Raw genomic sequence first — 14,531 nt, 5'->3', positions numbered from 1 at the left:
GTGGAAGAGCTCGACCTCCTGTGGAAGAGAGCCCAGTTTAGCGAATCAATCACACACAGCAAAGTCCCCTTCCTGCGGCTGCACTGTGCCACTGGCATGGTGGAATTTCATGGTGGACAGCACTGGAGATTCCCAAGCAGTTACCGACATGTGAATGGTGATGGTGGTGCCATCACAAATGTTAAACTCTGCAGGGAGCTCAGGGCGCTCAAGCCGTGGGCTTGTCCCTTCCTCCACCATCCTCATAAGCATCTCACCCTGCCACGGAGCTTAACTCTCTGCTTCTCCAGGTAAACACCTGGTTACATTGCTCAGTGGCAGCAGGGACACAGGGATGTAGCTGGAATCTGCCAAGGATCTAGCTGGGGTCTCCCTTGAAAGGTGGGTCAACCTCCCTTGAAAGGTGTAGGTCACCTCAGCCCTACACACTGGAGATCCTTTCTCCTCCAAAGGGGAAAGTCAGCGTCACGTGCTGAAGGACAGCTCAACGTGGGAGGACTTGGTTTTCCCGTCAGAGGCTGCATCCCTGCAGGGCTGGATGGGAGAGAGGCTGGGAAAGCGCTGCCCAAGCGGTGCCCATGGGTTTCTATGGTGCGCAGAGCCCTCGCTGCTCGCCTGCAGGGAGCCCTTTGCCGCTCCTGGGGAGCGGCTGTGCCCGGGGACAGCCGGGGCCTGCGCTGGGACGGCTCTCCCCGTCCGCAGTGAGGCGGCAGCAGGAGCACCCAGCTACGGGCAGAGCTTCAGAACGAGCGCATTCATCTTCCCTGCCAGCGGGGCAGGGAGCGCCCGGGGCAGGCTGGTGACGCACGGCACACCTGAGATCATTTCCATGGGAATAGACCCGTGAGAGACTGAGAGAGGAAGAGTCAGGGAAACTCTCCCAGCGCTTCAGTCAGTGTCAGCATTCACAGGGCAGATTTCACAAGATAAACAAAAGCCTTTAATAACCGCAGTGGAGGGAGACTTTGAAACCCTGTGAAAGCTCTGCCAGGAAAGGAGAGCAGCAGGCTTCTTGCGGAGTGCCAATGCCACCGGCCAGCCAGAGGCTTGGCAGGCACCGAGAAAAAAGGCTTGCAAAACCCAAACCATAAAGATCCAAGTGTGGGTGCCCAGGCTGTATTCCCAGCTGTGAATTGTTTTACACATGGTGCTATACATAGCACAGAGGAATTTTCATTCCGCTTGCTAAGGGGTTTTAATAACATAGAGTAGATGAAAGATGTCAGCCACCCTGGAATATTATCTGGATGGCAATGTATAATTTGAAGGGAGGGTAGGAGAGGATATCTAGTGTTGTGATATCTTCTGCAGGATGATTTGGTTTTTTTCTTGTAAGCCAAATAGATTTGTAGAGCAATAAGTTATTAGCATCTAACAGTAAATCTTATATGTACAAAACTCCTGTCAAAGGATGCTGAACTTGAAATACAGGGACTCTGTGCAAATAAATAAAATACATCCATACTTTGGGAGGAAGAGGACGTCTTGCAGTACCAGCCTGCCTTGTGAGTACCAGTAATGGCACTATCATAGCTTTACATGCAGTGCACTTATTCACTATCTCCAAACATCTCTTTTTGGATAATAAAGATAGTGTATTAGGTGTTGAGGGAGAAGATAAGTCTAAATATAATTTAGGTCATCAGAAATCTGGAAGTGCTATCCCAGGCTTTAACATAATTTCCCTGTGCAGTTTTGGGTGAATGACTTCCATTTTCCATTTGTAAAATGGAGTTCCTTTCCCTTTGTGGGGTATGATAAACATTTATGAACTGGTACACAGACGGTGCCATAGGAGGGGAAGGGTTATTGCCAGGAACAAGACAATGCATTTTTTCATGGTCCTTAAAATGAAATAAAAGTCCTAAAATGTGTCCATTATTGCCCTTCATGAGTTTCCAGAGAGAACTGGAAAATCAAACTCTCTTGGTTATACCTCTAGCTCTGAGAGCAATTATCTCCAATATATCTTTATAATATATATATTATAAAATTATATTATCTTTATAATATTATATATTTATAATATCTTTAGTATTGCTGAAGGAAACATGAATCATATGGTCTGCAAAGTTAGGAGATATTAAAAGGAAGCTCTATGCCTATTGCTACTCAATAGTGCATATTGCACCTTGGTGATGTGGTGGGAGAGGAGGAAGACTGAAACGTGATGTCTCCATGCAGCATCAAGTCCCCAGATAAAATAAAGAGATGGGCTCAAGAGCAGAACGTGGGACATTCATGTCTGTTCTGCTTCTTCCATGTGATGCCTGCAGCACAGGCAGCACTATCTGAGCACAGCCACAGCCCATGTGGACGAGAGGACACCACACAGGAAGCCCAGGAGCCCAGCAGCAGCAGCAACTCTTCCAGAACAGGAGTCTGAACTAGCTTTAATTATGGGTGTAGAAACGGCATCCCATTCTGAGTCTATCCTTTTTAGGAGGGGCAGAGGAGGAAGAGGCATTCTGAATACTGAGACACCTCTGCAGGCTTCAGTAGCCAAGAGCAGCTGATGAGCAGCACAGGCTTCCATGCAGGCCAAGGTCTCTGGGTAAGCAGCTGCTGTCGGTTTCTCGGCTGTTTAGGTGGCCTGGAAAGGCCCAGGGTGGCCTTGGACAGCCCGGCGCTTCAAAGGACGAGGAGAGACTTCAGATCTTTTCTCAGTCTCGGTGTTTATTAATTGTTTATCTAAAAGATTTTCTTTCAGCCCAACAGAGGTCTGCACAGCAAGCCAGCCATGAGCACACTGCGAGCCCCCGGGACGGTCACCTATCTTTATACCCGAAGTTACATATACAATATTTATCATTTTCCCCCAATACCTTCTACCCTTATTAACCGGTGCACTTTTAGTAATAACCAATCCCAAAGTGCCACCATCACCACAGAAGATGGAGGCCAAGAAGAAGAAGAAGAACAGGACACGCCCCAATTCCTCCATCTTACTTCTTTAGACCCCCCTGTAGAGAAATCCTAAACCCTGTGTTCTACACTCTAATTAACTTATCCCTTCACCATTCACCCCAGTGAAATCCTCCCATCCTCATACAGGTGTCATCTCCTGTGTAGGATCAAAGTCCTGCCACCAGACACTTCTGGCAACATTCCAGGACTCCCGAGCCCCCCAAGGGTGGTCTCGGTCTCTCTGCACCTCCATCCTGAGGTGCTGAGATCCCACAGCTGGTGCCCGGGCGGTCATGTCCAAGGCCACACTGAAGTCCGTGCTGCTGTCACGACACTCAACGTGGCTGGACAACGTGAGCTCAGCACCTCCAGGCTCCCACCACACCTCCTGACTGAGCTGCAGACAGATGCACCCAAGGGGCATGAAAGCCTTGTGCTGCCTTGCGCTGTCAAGCGTGGCTTGGACCATTCCCCTCTCCCTCCTGCAGAGGTGAGACCAGAGTGGGGCTGCTGAGCACCTGGGGTGTTCATCAAGAGGAAACAGCACACTCTGGGGGCAGCCTTCTTCCTGCCTCATCCACATAAATAGCCAGTAAAGATGTAGTGTTTCCTCTGCTAAATATCAGTGCTGACCTCACTGATGCTGCCTTTCCATGTTTTATTGGAATCCACTGGAAATCTCTGGCTACCTCTGTTGTCTAAATAATTACAGCCTCTGAGCAAGAAAGGGTGAGGGGGCAGCACAAGCATTTAAATGCTACAAGTGGGACTCCACAGCAATCCTGGGTTGCTCTTCCCTAAACTCCTTTCTATACATCAAGGATCACAAAAGAGTAGGAAGAGACCGAGTCCTGCTCTCAACCCTCTATTCTAGAGCATGGCTTTATTGGTAATTAAAAACTACATCTCAGCTTAATTTTCTTCCCACACTTGGCTGTACTCTATCTTACCCCATCTCAAAGAGGCATGTCAGTCCTTTCATATCCTCATTGGAGTTCACAGAAGTTTGCCAGCATTAATCAGAGGCAATTACCTTTGCCTCTTTGGGCAGGGATATCAGACCTGAGCCGAGGGTGACTCACTGCAAGATCGCTTCCCCCTGCAAGGTTCTTCCAGACATCTCCTTTGACTGGAGTCCTCAGCTGTTGCCTTTGGTCATTCTACTCTTGGGAAACTCTCCTGGCAGGGAGCAAGCACCAACTACTACACAGCCTCATGTACTCTGCATACCTGTCTTTTCATCTCACACAGCATGACTGATAAAAGGGTTACAGGCTGGTACTGGCCAGGAATTATCTAATCAACATTTTCACATTTTGATCAAGTATTTTTTTCCCATAGATTTGTGTATGGAACAGTCCCATTTTGGTGATAACCCATTGCAATGCAACCAGGGCTGCTGGATCACAGGCCTGTTCTCAGCAATGAACCCTGGAAAAAAGCCAACCACACTGACCATTCCTGATTTGGTCATCTTCTGGATTCTTGGCTTCCTGCTGAAAAGAAACAAGTTGCACCTTCAGCCCTTGCAGTTCTGATACCATCAGAGCCCTGGCTGGAAGGATATCTCTTTCAAGATCCCTTGTGTCTGTGGGAAAAGAGATCTCTCTGAGGTGAGCACACCATGCTGCCTCTTTCATTCATGAATGAAAGGATTCATGGTTTCCTAGAGGGGAAGTTTTCTGTCCTACAGAAATCCTGGGGTTCAGTGTAGCTCACAACAAAAATCTGCATTGGAATATTTGCCAGAAACATTCCAAAGCAGTATGAATATATGCCCCAGAGAAGAAATCCAGTTCCAGCAAGCTGCAGCACTCGGAAGAAAAGTGAATATGGACAATATGAAGTAGGTACTATGTTACTGTTAGTAACTAATTCATGTTTTTGTTATTCAGCTCAGCCTGCCAACACACACTCCTGGATGCTGGCTGCAGGCTTCCTTACAGCTGAAGTCTGTGCCAACCTCAGAGACCCTGACTGTAGATAAACACTCAGGTGATCCTGGCCTACCAGCCTGCCTGTACCTCCAGAGATCCCAGCAAGCATTTGCAGGAGAGCAAAAGAAGCCTGGTGGTTTAAAATTGCACTTCCATCATGACTTGCAGCAAAACCTCTCTGGCTGGTCAGGAAGCAGAGCATTTCACATCACACCTGTCACACTATGAAATGAGGCTGGAAAAGTACAGGTGTCAGGAGCCTGCCGGGATAGCTCCATGAGGATCACTGCCCTTTTATTTCTTCTCTTACCCTCCAAGCAATCCATCATCTAGGACAGAATTCTGCTCTTCTGCAATAGCATGGATGCACTTTCTGTAGCTCTGGCTGCTGTGTAAATACACTGCTTTGCTGTTCTGGGGCAAGAAGGAAAAATGAGCAGGAAGAAAAGCAACTGAATGAAAATAAACCACATCTCAGAAAAGAGATGGAAGACTGTAAGGGATAATCTAGTTTTGTGTACAAGGGTCAGAGTTCTAAGAAACCCAGGGAACTGGAAAAAGGCCTGCCTTTCACAAAGGCTGGAAAGCACCTTGGAGGGACTCACTCCATATGTGAGGTGCTGCACAGAGGGTCCTGCCTCAGCACTGCTGAGTGAGTAGGGCATGAATGCTTTACACAAAGCATTCCTCTGCAAAGTAAATACTGCTCTGGGTATAAGGAAGCTGCCCAGTCATAATATCCATGGCTGGCTGCAGAGTTGCACAAGAAGAAGCTGGTTCTGACGTAGGTGAGAGCAGCTTTGAGAGCACCATGGAATGGCAGAGCCTGGCTGGGCAGCATCTCACATCCCACAGTTTCCCAGATGATGCTGCACACAGACTTCATTTCAAAGGCAGAACCTCAGTGAGCAAAGAGGAAAAATGGACATGAGGAAAAAATGTAAATGTCTTCTGCACGCTGCTTAATGACATGCACAGATGTGCTCCACTGCTGGCAGCAAAGGCAAAACAAATGAGCTGTCAGTTCCATCCCAGGCACTGCTGGTGACAGGGAAATCCTTTGATAATAGGGACAGATTTGCAATGAGAAGAACATTTTTTTGCTTGGCACTTCCCTTTTTACTAAGACCTTTTTTTCATCTCCTTAGCCAGCAGGTACACCCCTGGCTTCTGTTCTTAAAAAGTGGACAATAGTCTCCTTACCAGCAGGAATTACCTCTGTGCTGTGAAGAGGACAGGGACATCAAAAGCAGGCTTCTCTGACAGGGCAAGCCTTTCCTTCACAGCAAAACACTACAGTGCATAACAGGCTACAAAACTGTTTTGGTGCCCATTGTTCCTTTGCATAAAAGCCTTTGAACCAGAGTCAGTAATTATGGGAGCCGCACCGTGCTCAGCTCCTCAGCTGCTGATATGTTTATCAGCAGAGCATCAATCTGACTTGCTTCCTGGAGGTTTAGATGGCATGGGGTCATGCTTGCATCAGCTAATAAACTCCTCAGAGCTGGGCTGATCTCTTTCTTCTGTATCTGTGAAGCAGAGAGCATCAATGGAGTTCCCATCTCTAATTTAAATAGCAGTCTCAATTCAGCAGGGACAATCTGCAAGGTTTTAGGCTTGGGGACTGGAGAGTAAAGGGGAGGGGTGCTTCCTGAGAGTCTGGGGAGGTTGAAAATGGATGGGCTTTTAAACTAAATGAGCAAACAGGTCTTACTATGTTAAAATATATTTTGTCAGGAAAACATGGAGGTTTGCTTTCCTCTCACTCTGTCTAAACCTTGGCCAAGTATGGCTGGCAAACAAGTGACTTGGAAAGAGTCACTGGCCTTGGCAGAATTCTCTTGGACACCAACCCTTGCCTGAGAGGAACAGCGATGTTGGCACAGCAGGGTAGTCCCTCTAATTTGTCCTAGAGGTGATCAGCACTCTTAGTTTCTTTAGACACCCCAAGAATTTCTGAAATCTCTCTAATTTTGTGAGATTCACTGCTAATACTATGGAGCCAGGAGGTCCAATGCTCTAACAAGTACACACTGCAGTTTGGGACAAACTGCAAGGAGCAGTTGAGACATAGACACTGGATAACCTCATCATGAAATTCTCAGCCTGCTCATGCTAGGAATAGAAAAGAAGATTTATAAACAAAAGAGCAATTTTGGACAAAAATTAGGTGGCTATGAGCTGGACAAAATTCAAGACAGGTTAGAAAGCAGATTTTTTTTCATCACAGAGCCTGGAGGTTCTGGAGAGTTTAGCAGATGGAACACTGTAAGGACAACCCCTTCCCTGGGATACCAAACACGTATTGTTTGTGAAAACTACTAGATGACAAAGGTGTCTAAAATAGAAGGTAAGTGGACACGAGTCAGGAGGCCCTTTCCAGCCCTGCACTAAAAGCAGTTTCAAAGGACTGCCATGCCTCACAATTACAATCAGTCTGGGGCTGGCTCCTGAGCTCTGCCCAGCTCCACAACACTCATCTCTATGAGAAATTTGGACTGTACCATATACAACATGTATTATTCCACTCTAATTGCAGCACAAACGAGCATTGACCTGGTTAGGAACCAAGCATGGTTTGTCTCAGTGCTTCCAGTGGTCACTTTTAAGATGCACCATGCATCATCTTTTCCCTTGTAACAGCGTCCTTAGTGAGGAGCCTGGGCTCCTGATTTTCCAGGAAAAACTGGGCAGAGAGCTGATTTAGTAACTGCTTCAGCTGGGGCAAGGAGTCTGCCCCCCAACAGGTTTGGACTCACAAAACTCTACCCAAGACACCCGGAGCACGCTCTCAGCAGACAGCCCCAAACCTGTGCCACATAAGCAGCAGTCAGGTCACAAGGAGGTGGCTAGTCAAGCGCTGAACATTTTAAGGAGGAGTTGTTTTGTCTTCTGCTCCAAGAAGAGGAAAGGCACTCTGGAGAGCACATTTTGGTTCGTATTTGCTGAAAAGCACCGTTAAGCTGGATGAGAGAACAGTCAGGTCATTTTTATCTTCACACGACTGCTGGACATTGCCCACAGATAGGAGCTGGAGTGTGTGTCCAGTGTGGATATACTGGGGTGAACATTTCCTTATCTTGAATTTTGCTGTTTACTCAACTGAGGTTGGCTTTCTTCAAATCAGAGGCACTTTTTTTTTTTTTTTTTTACAGACAGGTGTATTTTCAATCATTAGGGTTCCCATGGAGATTTCTGCAAAGTTTGCAAGTGTCCCACCCAGACAGCTATTGCAGTGGTTTGCACAGTGCCAAAAATCCCCTTAGTGGTTCAAACTGGGAAAAATTATTATAACTTCCTTTTTTTGACACCCTTACATCTGGTGCAGAAGGTTTACCATGTCCAGGAACATACAGAGAGACATGGGACTTCTGCATCTTAGAAAGATGCTATCTCCTGCCTGATGCTGTGATATTTACATTGTGCCACACAATCTGGCAGTTCCAGACATCTTGCAATGCATATCAGAAGTCTCTGGGGGAAAAACAGAAAAACAGGAAAGGAGGGTGTGCTGAGAGTCAAACAAAGGTAGAGTTTATGGGAAAGTGAACAGGAGAGGGGCAAAGGAGCAATAGGATGTTAAGACTTTGAACAAGCCCAGTCATGACTCAGGTACTGGTTCTACCTGTCTGCTGCCTGACCACAGCCCAGTCTGCCCAGTGACTGCAGTGGGAACTGGGGTGCTGAGCAGCACAGAGCATGGGGCTTGCTTGCTGGTTGTGTTCCTGTGGGGGAGAGGTGGCCAAGACACCCTGCAATGAGTGTGCCAGTCAGCTGGCAGCCCTTGCCACAGGTTCATGTGCAGGAACCAGAAATGGCTCTGGAGAGGAAACACTGATCCAGCTGTGGCATCTCCATTGCAGGACTTGGGAAGCAAGTGGATGGTGACAGAGGAGGTTTCAGTGATCTCTGCAGTCACCTCAAGGTGCATACGCTTGCTGAAAGGGATGGCAGAGGAGGCCCTGGCTACAGGACCAGGTAGATTCCCAGTCATTGCAGTTTAACATGATTCTCTCTCCACACAAGACAAGTGACCCTATCCAGAACATTTGCCTTTCTCCTACCCTACAAAGTACAATCTTTGCATGGTCTGACCAAGCTCTGAGCTTGGTAAGAAGAGGCAGCACTCAAAGCAAACAGATGGGCACACAAGCTCTTCTCCATTTTGAAACAGAAACAGCATACTCCAAAGCCAATTACAAACTGAGATTAACTGTTCTGGATTTCATTAATTACATATCAATTATGCCATCTCAGAAGGAAAGCTCATTAGGAGCTATGAAGTGGAAAGGGCATTAGGAGGACAGAGTCAGGAAAGACAGTTATCTCCCAGGTTAGGACAAGCATCCTGTGCTCTCTGCCATCCTCATTTCCTCAGTTTCCCCTCAAGGTTTGAAGCCAACCACTACTCATTTCTGCTGTGCTTCTGCTGAAGACAGCAAGTAAAGGGAGACCCAAGAGCCCAGTCTGCAGGTTTTGTGAGATTTGCGATCAACTCAGCCACAAAAACTTCAGGAGGAACTTCCTTGAGCACAGGAAGGGGAGCAGGGACAAAGGGCTTGGTTCCCTCCAGCCTAGAAACCTGACAAGCTCTTCAGCACTCCTGAAAAAAAAACCAAAAAGGCTTTTCTCCTGACCTGCTGATGGTCACACACACAACCCTGCCAGGAAATATTTGGCCTGCTGTCTCAGGTGACTTATGCAAAATCACTGGTCGCTTTTCTCCCAAAGACAGGTTCTACTTGACACTGCACTCCTGGGCGTTTGTAGCCTGCTCTCCTGCTGCAGAAATCCAGGCTCAAGAGAGAAGCTTTTGCAGTTTCATATGCAAACCACCACTGTTTCCTGGCTCTTCCCTCATGGTTTCCTTGGAAAAGACAGTCAGAGGGGTTTCCAGCCCACAGCTAACTAATCACGCCCAACATAACATAAACCTGAATGTAGTGGGGGAAAAAGAAAGCTGGGAAAGCCCCCTTTTCTCAGCAGCTGGATGAGGCAATTTGCAGAAAGCCCGGAGGCATGGGGGAAGCAGGAGCCTTTCATGAGGTTGCTGCGGGTCCATGTGAAAAGGCAGATGAGGACAGTTTAGGGCAGCACTTGGGCTCCCTCAGCTTCAGCACTGTGGGCCAAAGCAGGACAGCAGGGAAGCTGCCTGCCCAAACACCAGCCTTGCTACAAACGGTGTAGGGGAAAGCTCTGAACCATGGGGAGGGCCAAGAGCAGCAACATGACTACAGACAGAACCTGGATGCAATTTCCTGGAGCCTCAGTCCAGCACTGCAGAGCCAGAGCATATGGGGCATGGGGGGATGTCAGGACCGATGGGTACAGTTTGATGTTTATGGTAGCTTCCCTCAGAGATGCTCTCCAAGCCATGCTCCTGTGGGCTCTCTTCTGCCAGCACTGGTGCTCAGCTGGTGCCCTGGGGTGTTGGTTCAAGGAGCTGTACTAGCAGAAAACAGATTCCTGAAAAGTGAATTGCTTTTTTCCAGGATGTTTCAGGGCCAGCAGCACTAATGTGAGGAAAGCTAAATGAGTGCAGAGCTACTCCTTCAGCAGGGGCTAGCTGTAGGACAGACTGAGTTGTAATGCTGAGCTGCTCCTTTGGACTCGAGTTTTACCATCAGCTCTGCAGGCTGCTGCTCACCCAGGGGTCCTACCCTGCCCTGCACCCTTGGCTGGAGGCTCCCACCACACAGAGGGCCAGGACAGCCCCGCAGAAAGCTCACCCAGCACAGAAAACATGTCCCTGCAGCCTGTCCCACCACGTGGACCTGCCTGACACTTGGCAATATAAAGACCATTGCCCATCTGAAGGAGCACAGCTCGCCTCCAGTGCACAGAGACAAACATGTTCTGGAAGAAGCTGCAGTGGATTGTGAAACACCAGCTGTGAGGCACAGCATGTCAGGTCTTAGATCAGTTCTTTGAATCCAGGGCCTTGTGGAGAAAGAGGGGCCTAGTGGTGAAAAAACACTGATGAAAACAAAGAGCTATTTTCTTGGTACTTGGACTTCCTTCTGGACCTCACCCACTTGCCCCAGGGTTTGCCAACAGTGGAAGTTGCCCCAGTACACAACGCTTTAATATTTAAATTGCAATGTCTGGTTCATTGACTATTTCCAAGCAGAGCCCTCCAGATGCTTACTCATTTTGTGATGGCCGGGTATTTGCATGGGTTTTACAGCCTTGAATACTTAAGACAGTGGTAATGTGATGGGAATGCAAGAGAAAAGATAAAGCCTCTCTAGCTGAGAATGTGCATATACAAGGGGATGGGAAGAATGTCATTGGGCACATACACCCTGTGCCATCTCTTCCCTCTATCTGAGGGGTTGTGCTCTGCACAGATTCTGTGTCTGGCCAATCCCTTGGCTGCTGTATGGAAGTAGGATGGAAATTGCACGGCTGAGCAGCAGAGGAGTGGTGGATGGATCAGCTAGCTGAAGACATGGCAAACAAGAAGCAATTTCTGGGGAAATTCATTTTCCATTTAAATCAGACTAGCCCAGACTTTGGGGTAAAGGGGAGAAGAGCTCCCCCATCCCAAAATACTAAGAGGAGAGGGAACGGAAAATTCGTTGAGAGGGTGTAATTCTACAGCATAAGCAGGGATAGTTTCTAAATATGAGAGAGAACCAGTTCAAACTGGTTTAACAGAAACTCCATGCACCAAAAACCTCTAGCGAGGACATTAGAATAAGAGCGATGCATCCTCGCCGGCAGCTCCTGTCTGCTCGCCTGCAGAGCTGCATGGTCCAGCAATGACCCCACAGCTCCCTAGAGCTGCTGAGCCACCTCAAGTGTGTCACAAATGCCCCATCATCCTCTAATGCAGATTTGCAGGGAAGGGTTGTATGGCGAAGCTTGGGAGACAGAGCTACCAGCTTCCAAATTTGGTGACAGCCTAGTAAAAGAATTGTTTTGGCTTGTTTTTGTTTTAATGAAGGTTCTACTGCCTGAAGTCCTCTGATTACTGGGAAACAGTCTCTTATTTCTTTCAAAGTGTAGTGTGTAAGTTGGGGACAGCAGTAGAGCAAAAGAAATTTGGGAAACTGATCCAAATAGGTAAAGAAAGAGAAGCACCCACGTGGGTTGTTTTTTTTTGTAAAGTTGCACTGATAAGTTTTTGGGGCTGGACTGGTGACCCCAGTATCTGGGGCTTCCTCTGTGTAACCCATACAAAACCAAAGGGAAGTAAACCCAGGGCACAGGACACCCATAAGAGGTGTGGGAGACCCTAAGTCAATCCTCTGTTCTTCTGAAGGTTTTACCACCTCTCCCCGTCTGGCAGGTGAATACGAAGCTTTGAGATCTGGGGGAGTATAATACTGACCATAACATTAGACCATGATATAGATGGGGATGAAGGGAACAGGACCACACATCTTATGGAGCTCACAGAGGCTCACAGCTCACACTCAGCACCAACTCCAGCAGTGCACCATGTCCCTGCTGCTTCGACAGTACAGTGTCCAAGGCAACTCCAAGAGAGAGATTAAGAGATTGCTGCCCCCCTCTTGTGGACATCTCAAAAGGAGCTGACAAACCACTCTGGGCAGCTGCTCTGGCTGAACAACACCCAACACTGAATAAAAAAATGCAGCAGTGCAGCCCGGAGCCCATGGCAGAGGCAGAAGTCTTGGGGCCCTTGGGGATGCAGCTGAGGGAGGGAAGGGCTCCCACCGTGCCTACATGAGAGGGACATTATAGTTTCATTTAAAGAAGAGTTTCTGGCTGGGGGAGTCCCGGCAGCTCAAATTTCTGGACCTATGTTTTGCTTCAACTGCTCACAAATATTTTTTAACAGTCCTGAAGCAGCTGTCATGTGGGTCAGGTGTGTCAGGGCAGAGAACAAAGACACAGGCTCTTTGTATGCACTGAGACTCGTGGAAAAATTCCCTTCCTATCACAGCACCTGGCTGGCTCCAGCAGGGCTCCTCTTGCTCTGCATCTCTCATCAGCTGCTCACTGTCATTTTGTGTATCCTCTCATGTAGGCTGGCTCTGGGCAACCTGGCCAAGATGGTAATTAAACATTGGGTGGCCTCTGCAAAATCTTCTAAAGCTCTTACAGGAACTGATGGTTAGTTTCAAAACTCCTGACACAGCTGGAGATGAGGACATCTCGGAGAGGCAGCTATTGAATAAGGGCCACACAAACTCTGTCACACCTCATGTGGCACCTTGCCCAGGAAACACTTACTGGTCAGCCAGGTTTCCTTGCAGAAAGGTTCCTCCACGCCCTGTTAGGGGCTGCAGAAGAGATCAGAGGTGCTAGAATTTCTAGAGGTGATTGTATTTCTCTGTGACTACAAGCTACTACAATAACATGCAGTTCTATGCTTGATAACCAAGGGACAGTATTTACAGTTTCTCTCTCCGTGATTACAAGGAGGAAAAGAAAACACAAAAAACCAAAACTGTCTGGGAAGTTTTCACAGGCTATTTCTCACACAGGCACTACTTTAGTGAGCAAGGTTTGCTTACCACAAAGCAGACAAGACTTCAAATCTGCATGTGTGCCATTTAGGAGCTCAAAGCACACTCCAGTAGGAGCAAGTCTGGTCATTCCTACTGCTTGAAGTAAGGTGGGCAAAAATGAGATTCAAGATCTGTCTTTACATTATGCAGTGCTTGCATCAAACTGTTCCTTCTTTCCACCAGCTTTAGGACTCTTCTTTTTAACCAGAATGAACAGTTTGGTCTCAAAACCAAAATAATTTCTTCCTTAGGCAATAAATTTATTAGGCCTGAGGGCCAAAGCAACTTATCAGAAAGTTTTACCCCAGTGCAGCTTTTGTGTGTGGAACAGTACTCTGGCCAAGGGAGCCATCCCTTGTTGTATCAGGGCAGCTGCTGCATTGGTTTGCAGAGCCATGGTGCCCTGGGGAAGCCAGAGACACACACACACATGATGTTTAGCTATGAGCTAATGCTTCCTTTATCCAGGCCAGTCAGCCACACAAACCCTGTGAGGTCCCCTCCAGCCTGCTGGTTTAATCTCAGCCAAAAGCTCAGGCAAATCCTCCTTTCTGACTGTCCAAGCAAGGTGACTAAACAGCTTTGCTGGTCAGGAAGGACAGAGAAGTTCCACAGTAATCCTTCTGCAGAGGTGGACACCACCAGCAGGCAGACTGGACAATGTGAAGGAGCAGGAATTTCCCCTCAGTGAGGCAGCAGCTCCTGGGGTCTGGCAGGAGCCTGGCTCCTCAAGGCTTGGAACAACCCTTTGGAAAACACTGACCAAGGCATTGTCTGTGTACACTGCAAGGACAGGGGGCAGGTGCAGAGCTCAGAGCCTCCTGCCCTGAGCCAGCCAGCAGCTTCAGACAGCTGCATGTTCCTGGCAGCTGGGGAACATGGAGGATGTGCTCCCTGTCTGACACAGCCAGTGCAATGGGGCAGCTCAGCTGTCACTGAACACTGCTCTTGCTTGGGCAGTAAGGCAGGAAGGCAGCCTCCCCTCACTGCTGGCCCCTGAGGAGTGGGATTCCCATTTTGCAAAGTTTCAAACTCTGGGCTCTTGTTCCCATCTGAAAATTTCCAAGAGCTAAGATTTCCTGGGAAGCAGGAGCCCTTGTGTCAGGTGGGGGTGCAGGGGCTGAAGGCAGGTGGGATCTGGGGGGAGCAGGCCCAGAAGCCTCACGGGAAGGGCCAGGCCAGACCTGCAGCCTCCAACAGGGCT

Source organism: Melospiza melodia, chromosome 6 (assembly GCF_035770615.1).
Source record: "Melospiza melodia melodia isolate bMelMel2 chromosome 6, bMelMel2.pri, whole genome shotgun sequence".
Classification (NCBI taxonomy): Eukaryota; Metazoa; Chordata; class Aves; order Passeriformes; family Passerellidae; genus Melospiza; species Melospiza melodia.
Note: the sequence above shows the minus strand (reverse complement) of the source record.